The following is an 8,843-nucleotide window of genomic DNA, read 5'->3' as shown; positions in this document are numbered from 1 at the left end:
GCAAGGTGGGGGAGCGCAGTGTGTGTGCAGAGGGCATTGCAGAAGGGGTGAGGGGTGGCTCTGCCCTCATAAAAGAAGCAAGAAAATAAGGATCCCTGCAGGGATGTGGTCTCCACAAGAGCTGTCTTCCCAGTAGGAGGCAAGGGAGTTCCCCCTCAGCAGCTGGGTGGTTGAGGAGGCTGCAGACAGCCAGACATGATGATTGGGGCTGGGAAAACCTCAGCATGGAAAGAAGAGGGCTACGGGCAATGGCAGCAAGAAACTTGGCCATGTCTCTGCTTCATGACATAACGCCGTTGGGGAGAGGGTGGGCTGCTCCCAGCGCGGCAAGGACTGCGCAGGAGGGAAGGGAGTTGGTCCAGGCTGCAGGATCAGCCTTCTCCTCCCCAGCAGAGCCACTCAGCCTCCCCCACCCCAAGCAAGGAGATATCTCATCCAGAAAGACAGGTCCATTCAGTCACGAGACCCTTTTCCCAAGCACTCCTTCAGCCATGGTTCCAGGGCAGTGATGCCAGGGCATCACTGATGTTCATTCCAAGGGGGACAGGTCATGCTGGGTCATGCTACCAGGGAAGTCCCTGCTGGTGGCACCACATGGTCCCCAGCCCTGCTGCTGTGGCACCACTGTCCCTCAGGCAGAGTTGGGGACCAGGAGGGGTATAAGGCCCAACACTTTGCATCATGTATGACTCTCCAGTGCTCTGAGACTGGAATATCACACCCAGAGACCAGTTCATCCACAGACCAGGACCATACCCATATAGGACATGGATTGAGGGGATCATGCTACAGCGGAAGAGCTGGGCACGAGGACGGCCATCCCCCATCTGGGGAACACTGTCCCGTCCCAGTGCTGGCAGGTCACTGGTCCCAGTGCTTCCCAGTGCAGTGCCAGAGATCTCGCAGCTCCATCTGCTGGCTCCACAGCCACGTCTGCAGACACTGCGGAACAGGGAAGGCACTGGGGAAGGGGGAAAGTTGGTGGGATAAGCAGGACAGAGCACTTAAGAAACAAAATCCACATGACCCCTGGACCACACAGGGTTTTCTTGTTATTTTGATTTTTTTAACCAATAGCCTGCAGGTTGCATATATGAAAATACAGGACAAACTTATCCCAGCAAAAATATCAAACCCAGAGTGAGGAGTGCAAGCAGGACACAGCAGAGAGGAGAAGCACAAGAGAGAGCACAAGAGAGAGCACAAGAGCACTTGAGAAGCTGCGTAGCCAGGGCCTGATACTGTACAAGCTGCGCCGGTGACGCTGGGGTTGGTTATTCTTTCAGCCCATCTTTCTTCCATTAATTCAGTCATGAAATCTTTTCTGCCATGGCAATCTTCAGCAACAAACCATTTGCAGAGTCAGGAGGGGTCGGATGCAGCTGCCTCGGTGGCTCTGCAGGTCTGGCCCTCATTTGCTAGACAGCCACAGGCTGGGATGTACAGTGGGGTCAGGAGAGCAATCAGGCTCTTTACATGAAAAAGAAATGCAGGAGAGGCTCTAAACTTCAGGTCACAAGGAGATCATACCAGAAGACTTCCAATCTCTCCTGCCTCACTTGTGATTTTCCCCACCACTTGTCCACCCCAGGACCCCGGGGAAGATGGACCTTGGTAGCCACGGTTATATTTGAGGCTTACAATGTGCAAGCTGTTTCAAAAGCTTTTTCAAGCATTTGCAGACCAATTTCACCTCGGTTTTCTGCGCCAAAGTCAGGCCCACAGCACATGCTGTCCTCATGGGTAAGTAGGTCCTGCAGGAGCCTAACAGCTCCCCTGGAGGCAAGGTAAGAGGCTGAGGGGTGACGGGCTGCAGGGGAACAACAGTTTTCTTTCTAACTTTATGATGACCACTGGGTCCCCTGAGCTCCACAGGGCGAAGTGGCAGCAGGCAGAAATCAGCCATCTTCCCCTTTTCCCAGACTCTGTAGCGCAATAAGTGCAATTTCCCCACGATTGAGCGAACAGGGCAGAGACTTGGGACTTGCTGCCACAGCCTCATTGCGCTTGCCAACCTTGAGCTCCCTTTGCCCCTATGGCAGAGTGCCCAGCCCGCTGGGAGGGGTTTGTGTTTGCCAGGGTGTTTTTCAGAGACATAGTCATAGAATCATAGAATGGTTTGGGTCGGAAGGAACCTTAAAGATCACCTAATTCCAACCCCCCTGCCAGGGGCACAGACACCTTCCACTAGACCAGGTTGCCCAAAGCCTCATCCAGCCTGGCCTTGAACAATTCCAGGGAAGAGGCATCCACAGCTTCTCCAGGCAACCACTGTCTCACCACCCTCACAGTAAAGAATTTTTTCCTAATATCTAATCTTAATCTACTCTCTTTCCATTTAAAACCATTACCCCTTGTCCTATCGCTCTGCTCTCTGATAAAGAGCTCCCTTGTGAAAGCTCAGCACCCAGATATTTTTGGAGGACAAAGCAATCTCTGCACCCCTAGTGACACAAGGGACATCCACAGATACATGGGGCCAGGGCAGATGCTGCTGTACACAGCTCAAAGGAGGCAGTGCCAGCTGCCCAGTTGCCCAGTTCCACCAAGGACAAAGGCAGGAGAGCATCCGGATGTGCCTCCCTGAAAGCTAAGTCCAGCTGGTGGAGTAAGGCAGCCCACAACTTCCCACTGAGCTGCTCACAAGTACCTAGAAAAGGCTTCGGAAAAATTAAAAAGCACAAATGCATCCTTGGGATGAGGAGAAAGGGCTTGGTTTATTCTTGCAAGTACACTCCAGCCATCACACAGGGCAGCTGAGGGTCTTCCTCACACTGAATATGTCTCATAGGAAACCATCAGACCCACCAGGCTCCCCGAGGCTGTGGGACAAGTTGCCTGGCTGAGGCACCTTAGTGTGTGCCTGTCTCCGCCACAAGCCAAAGAAGCCTCACCACACCATGAGAGAGGGCTGACCTTGGGCACCCAATTTTCCAGGCAGTCCGTCAGCCTCCCCAGCCATCCCCTCTGTTCCTCTCTGGGAACCCCAGGCTCCCACTACTTCCTGATGAAATAAAGCAGGACGAAGAGGAGCACTCCCAAACCACAGAGGAAAGTGATGCCGAAGCCGCACCAGCATATCCAGGGGAACTTGCAATTGGAAGGCAAGGGGTGATGGGTTGGGGTCATCGCATGGGGCCTCCTGCCCTGGCGTTTTGGGGTGTGATGGGCCCTGGTCATCAAGGGCTTCCAGTCATCCAACTCTTGAGCTGGCCTCAACTTGCTGCAAATGCCGAGCTGACAGCCCTCGCAGCGATTGCTGTCGTGTGGCCCTGCCACCAGCGCATCCACCACCACTTCCAGGAGGTCGGAGGGCTGGACTGACACGTGGTAGAAGTACTGGAGGATCTTCAGCACCAGGTTGTGCAAGAGCCTCTCCACAGTCTCGTCGCTGAATTCGGCCTCCTCCAGCTGGGGGTCAGGACACCTCCTGCACGCCTGGCGAAAGGCTCGCATCCGTACCGTGCCCTGGCCCTGGCGCCGGCACATGTGGAACAGGATGTGCACTTTGGCTGAAGACCACTCCTGCAAGCACTGGGAGCACCGAAACCTGCCAGGGCACGGAGGAGACCAGCTTATCTCGGGCTCCCTGTGCTGGGCTGTCACCTTCCCCTGCTGTCAGTAGGGACCAGGGTAGCCAGGGCTGATGGTTTAACTTCACCCATGCAAGTTTCACACTGAACTGTCCTCCCCAGAACAACATGATGCCAGCCTGGGCAGTTCAACACAGATGTGAGCTCAGGGCCAGCCCCAGCATCAAAAATTTTAGGAGCCAGGCTGCCTGCTGGGACCATCCTGGTCCCCTTTCCTAGCCCATCCTGGCCCTACTGCCAGGAGTAGGGGTCCTTGGGGTGGGAAGCATCAAGCCCCAGGTCTATTTGGGGCTCCAGCCCCTCACCCGTGCTGGCTCATCACAGCTCAGCAGAAACCTGACATCAAGCCCAGGGCTGGGGAAGTAAAAAACCAAGAAGAAAAATAGAAGGAAACTGTGGGTGGAGGCTGCAGAGCAGGTGAGGAGGTGTCTTAAGGAGTCAAAAGGTGTGTAACTTGCAGCTTTTTGCCTTGCAAAACCAGGGGGAGGAGGCGGGGGCTGGCAGCCAAGGTCTCCATTTGCTACCACCCAGGCAAGGTGGCTGGTCAATGCCCTGGTGTCCTCCGTGGGGTGGAAATGGTTGTGATGGGGCCTCTCATCAGCTGTGCAGAGCCACAGCCTCTCTCTGCTATGTGTCCCCACAGCCTGGTGCAGAAGCAGGGACTGCTCAGGCATCGCCCCAAGTGCCAGCAGGCAGCACCTCTCCCTCTCCTCACCTTCAGGCTGCAAAACCAGATTTGGCTCTAGTCTGGTATAACTACCCCTGCTTCCTGGAGGAGCTCTTTGTATCTTGACCCCAAGATGGAGAAAAACTGGCCAAATACCAGCTGCCCTTTGGCCCTGTGGAGCTGCCACACTCCGCACCCCTCCAATTGTCGTGATTTTTTTCATTTAGCAATAACACACCAGGCTTGGAACAAAATGGGAAAACCCCTCCCAGCCTCACCCACCTCCAAACCACCCCTTTTGTGCCAAAAGCTGTTTCCTACAAGAAAACTTTGAGAAAGGGAAGGTCCACATGGCTGCCCATCATCCCTGGTCCTGCTCCATCAGAGACCGAGCTGGCAGCCCCCTACCTCCCAAGAGCATGGCGCTGCACAAACTCCTTCCAGCCAGGCTCGAGGACATGCACCTGCAGGGTATCATCCTCTTGAAGCATCCATGGCTCTTTTAAGTGCACATCTGCAATCTTCTCTGCAAAAATGTCCTGCCAGGTCCTCATGGTGCCACCTGAAGCTGGGGAGGAGGCAGTGACCAAATTTGCTGGGTCAAGCTTGCAGCTTCTGAGTGCTGATCGATGTGTCCCACTGCCTTTTCCCCAAACTTTTCCTCTTTGCACAATGTCTTTGTGCTTCGAGAGGGGGACCTTTGCTCCCACATGAGCAGCACCGCCCCATCCTGATCCCTGTGCCAACGGGCTCTGCTGACGCTGCACCAGGTCCTGGCCAGGTGAAATGTCCCCCAAAGCCAGGGCAAGGTGGGGTTTCCCCAAGCCTCACACATAAACCCCTGACCCTGCTGAAGCCACGCTCTCGTGATGCTGCTCTGTCCACAGGAAGAGGTTGGAAACGAAGCCCCCTGCCAGGCTGCCCGTCCCCATCACTATCATGGTAGCGGCAGAGATTATGCCCAGCATAGGAACAACAGAAGCGAAACCCACCAAAAACGCAGAACTCAGCAGCTGATAAAGCCCCAGGGAGCCTTATCTCTCTTGATAGCTGCCACCAAACATGGGCTGTTTTTAACTACTTTCAGCCAACTCGAGCAGAAAAAGGCCTGACATGAAACCGCAAAGTGGAAAGTCGGGGAGGATGGTACCGCACGTAAAACCGAAAGAGGTGAAGAGTGCTCTGAGACAAGAGCACCCAGGAAAGCTAAAAACAGTGGGGCTGGGGCTGCCTGCACTCTCTGCCCCCCAGCTGACCCCTCTCCGGGTGCGCAGGTCCTCCAGGATGAGGAGCAGGTTAGATCAGGTGCCAAATGATAACCAGTACTGAGCCAGGGGAAGATTCGCAGCTTGATAAAGCAAGTTCAGTTTGCCATGGAAATAAAACAATCTCATCTAGGGTGAAGCTCTCAGAGGACCATCTTGTGCACAGAGAGGGCATAAAACTCGCCAGAATGTCTGGCCTTGGAGAAAATGTGCCAGGTTGCTGCTGAGGATGAAGACACCATGGAAAGTTATGGAAGCTCCTCATGTTGAGTGTCTGGAGGAGCACTCAGGCTTCCAGAAACAGGGAGGGTTTAATGCAAAGACTTTGGGATATTAAAGCCCACAGCAGGACAGAGCTCTGCTTGGGGGAAAAAAAAAAAAAAAAAAAAAAAAAAAAAGGCAGAAGGATCTAGGAATCAGGCTTAAAATACTTCATATTAGTGTCAAATGAAGTATGTTCCCCTGGCACCCCAAAAGCCTGGATGTCCCAGGCAGTGGTGCCAGTGGCTGGCCCTGCTCTGGAGCTGGCTGGGGCAGCAGGATTGCTGAGGATGTAGGCGACAGCAGCTGTGGCCTCACAAGAGGGACACAGTGGCTGCCGGCAGTAGGTGACAGTGGCTGTGAGGTCTTAAGAGGCACCAGTACTTCAGGCTCATTCTCCAGATCCCAAAAGGGAAGCAGACAATGTAGATAAGTCCCGGTAACCACAGGGTGGCAGGGAGCCTCTGATCTTTGGTGCATCTAAGTCATTTGTACCAAGAGCCCTCCAGCACCTTCACAGTGTGCGCTGCCACTCCTGCAAGAGCAGAGGGAGGTGACAAGGTCCTGGGGCAGAGACCATCTTCAGCTTTGAGGTTCTTCCCTGTTTTAAGATCCTTCTACTGTTAACTATGCCTTGATGCTATGATTTGGAGCAGGACTAAAAAGAAGGAAAGGACGTTTCCTGGAAGCAGAGGAGTCAAGCCAAGGTCTTCAGAATCTTTATGGAGAGCTAACAAAGCCCTAACCCGTGGACAGGACCTGAGTCACCCCTGTCCAAGAGTTGTGCCATGGGGACATGGGATCCCACTTGGGCTGGAGCAGCACCCTATAAGCAGGACAGTGAAGGAAGGGTTGTCCCCTTGGACCCCTTAGTGGCTGAGATTTACCCAAGGGTGGCTGAACGCAGGAGAAACCTAAAGATTTTGACACCTCCCCTTTACTTTGAGGACAGCTGTGCCCACGTTAAACACCTCGAGCTATTTTGAGGAGGAGGAGCCCCCCAGGGAAGCAGCCCTCTCTCCTGGTACTCTCATATTCACCCAAACAAACCGATCGCTTCATCTGGGGGAACTGTGGTTTCAGCCCAGCCCTTCCTCCCCAAGACTGCTACCACAGGGCAGAGGGATGCTCCCCACCAGGACAGACACTGCTGCCCACGCTGCCCACCCTGGGGGGCAAAACACTGCCCCTGAGGCACGCAGCTCAACAGGGGTCCAATGGCACCCCTGGCACGGGGACGGGCCCCTGCCTCCAAAACCTGGCTGTGATGGAAACCAGCCCCCCATTACGTCATGGCAACACCACTCAAATCACGACTCACGATGCACCGAGCCCTCGCAGTCATCTCTGAGAAGGAGCCCGGCGCTGGTCCCTCTATTAAAGCCTTTAACTTGCTTTTACTAAAGGGACTTTCCCAGAACCACCCACAGAGCCGAAACTGCTTTGACGTCCTGTTCCACTTCACACACACCTCCCGGCGCTGCCCGAGCACCTTGCCACTTACCAGCACCCACCTGGCAACAGAAGTTGCTCCTGCAGGTCCTTCTGCAGCCTTGGCCTCAGCAGGAACCAAGGACAATCTCTGTCCCAGCCCTGGCATGGCCCTGCTGGGCTGGCCAGACATGCTGAGGACAGACCCTGCCAGTCCTCTCCATCTTGGCACGCTGGTTGTGGCTCCTCCACGGGATGCATGAGGGAGGTAAACACAAGGTGCATCCCAGTTGGTAATTTCCCTGCCGCTTTCACACAGCCTGAAATTATTTTTGACTTCACTTCCCACCCCCGGCTGAGCCGCCCAGGCAAGAGGAGGAAAGTTTCCCGAAGTTCTTTCTCCTCCTCTCCATCTCTCACTGTGTGTCAGCCTCCCCAGCCCAACCCCTCCAGCTCAGGGACCAAGTGCCCACATTGTACTGTTTGGCCCACATGCATCCCATCCCTGCTGAGATATCCATCCATTCCTTCCCTTTGGAGTCACCCCACACCAGGTGGCTCCATCCTGCCTGCAGTCCCCTGGAGAAGCAGAAAGGAACATTCAGCCCTGGTCCCCAGGCAGGACTGCAGAGCAGGACATCCCCTCAGCAGCAGGGATGCTGTCTGTGGCACAGCAAGGCTTGCAAGACAGATTGACTGCCATCTGAGCAACAGAGTATAACCCTAAATACTTCTCTGTCTTCCACTGTTTGCTTCACACTGGAGCTTTTTCCCACCCTGAAGCCTTCCCTCATCTTTTCCTGCACTAAATGTGCCCAGTGCTTTTCCATCAGTCATTCTTTCAGGGCATTTCTGCTCTTTTCTCCAGGTCATCAGGGGGGCTCTGATTTCTAACCCTCCTGCCAGATGGCCCCTACACCTTTCCTCAACAGCATATTGCCTTCATTTGAGCCATGCTCTCCCAGAAAACTTCTGTTTGATCTGTCTGCTGCCACAAGCTATTGATAACTACTCATGGGATACAACTTCTTGGGTAGCCATCTACCCACAGGGGCAGAATTTCCCATTCCCCTAATTTGCTCGTGAGAACATCGCATTAGCACGAAGATAGCATCACTCCCACTTTCCCTGCAGTACCCAGCCCGTCACCCTAATGAAGAGAAAATGAGGTTGATTTGACACAATGTGTTCTTCCTATATCTATTCTCAGCCCTAGCGCTGCCCTCTCAGTGTTTACCGCTTGGTGGCCTTACTAATTTGTTCCAGTGGCTTTCTGGGTATGGAGGCAGATTGACTCATCTAGTATTTACTGGATCCTCTTTTTTCCCCCCTTCCTTGAAGCTAAAGGTGAATTCGGCATGTGTATCCTCCTGGGACATGGCTCCATACCAGTTTCTCTGTCCCACTCTGACTTTGCCACTGTTGACTGTGAATGATTGTCACCCCATCACTGTGAAACCCACCACCTTTAGGGACAACCAATGGATTCCTCCCAGGCTGGACTGTCTTCATAGTCAAGCCCTTACAGTACAGTAGTCCACCTGTCCCAGGGTGGATTTGAAGCAAAGGGGATTCTCTGGAAATGGGGATATGCCCAAGTTGGACTACAGAGGAGACATTGCCCCA

The sequence above is a fragment of the Calidris pugnax genome, unplaced genomic scaffold (assembly GCF_001431845.1).
Source record: "Calidris pugnax isolate Ruff unplaced genomic scaffold, ASM143184v1 scaffold111, whole genome shotgun sequence".
NCBI classification, from domain to species: domain Eukaryota; kingdom Metazoa; phylum Chordata; class Aves; order Charadriiformes; family Scolopacidae; genus Calidris; species Calidris pugnax.
The sequence above is the reverse complement of the archived record's forward strand: the minus strand, read 5'-3'. Positions refer to the sequence as shown.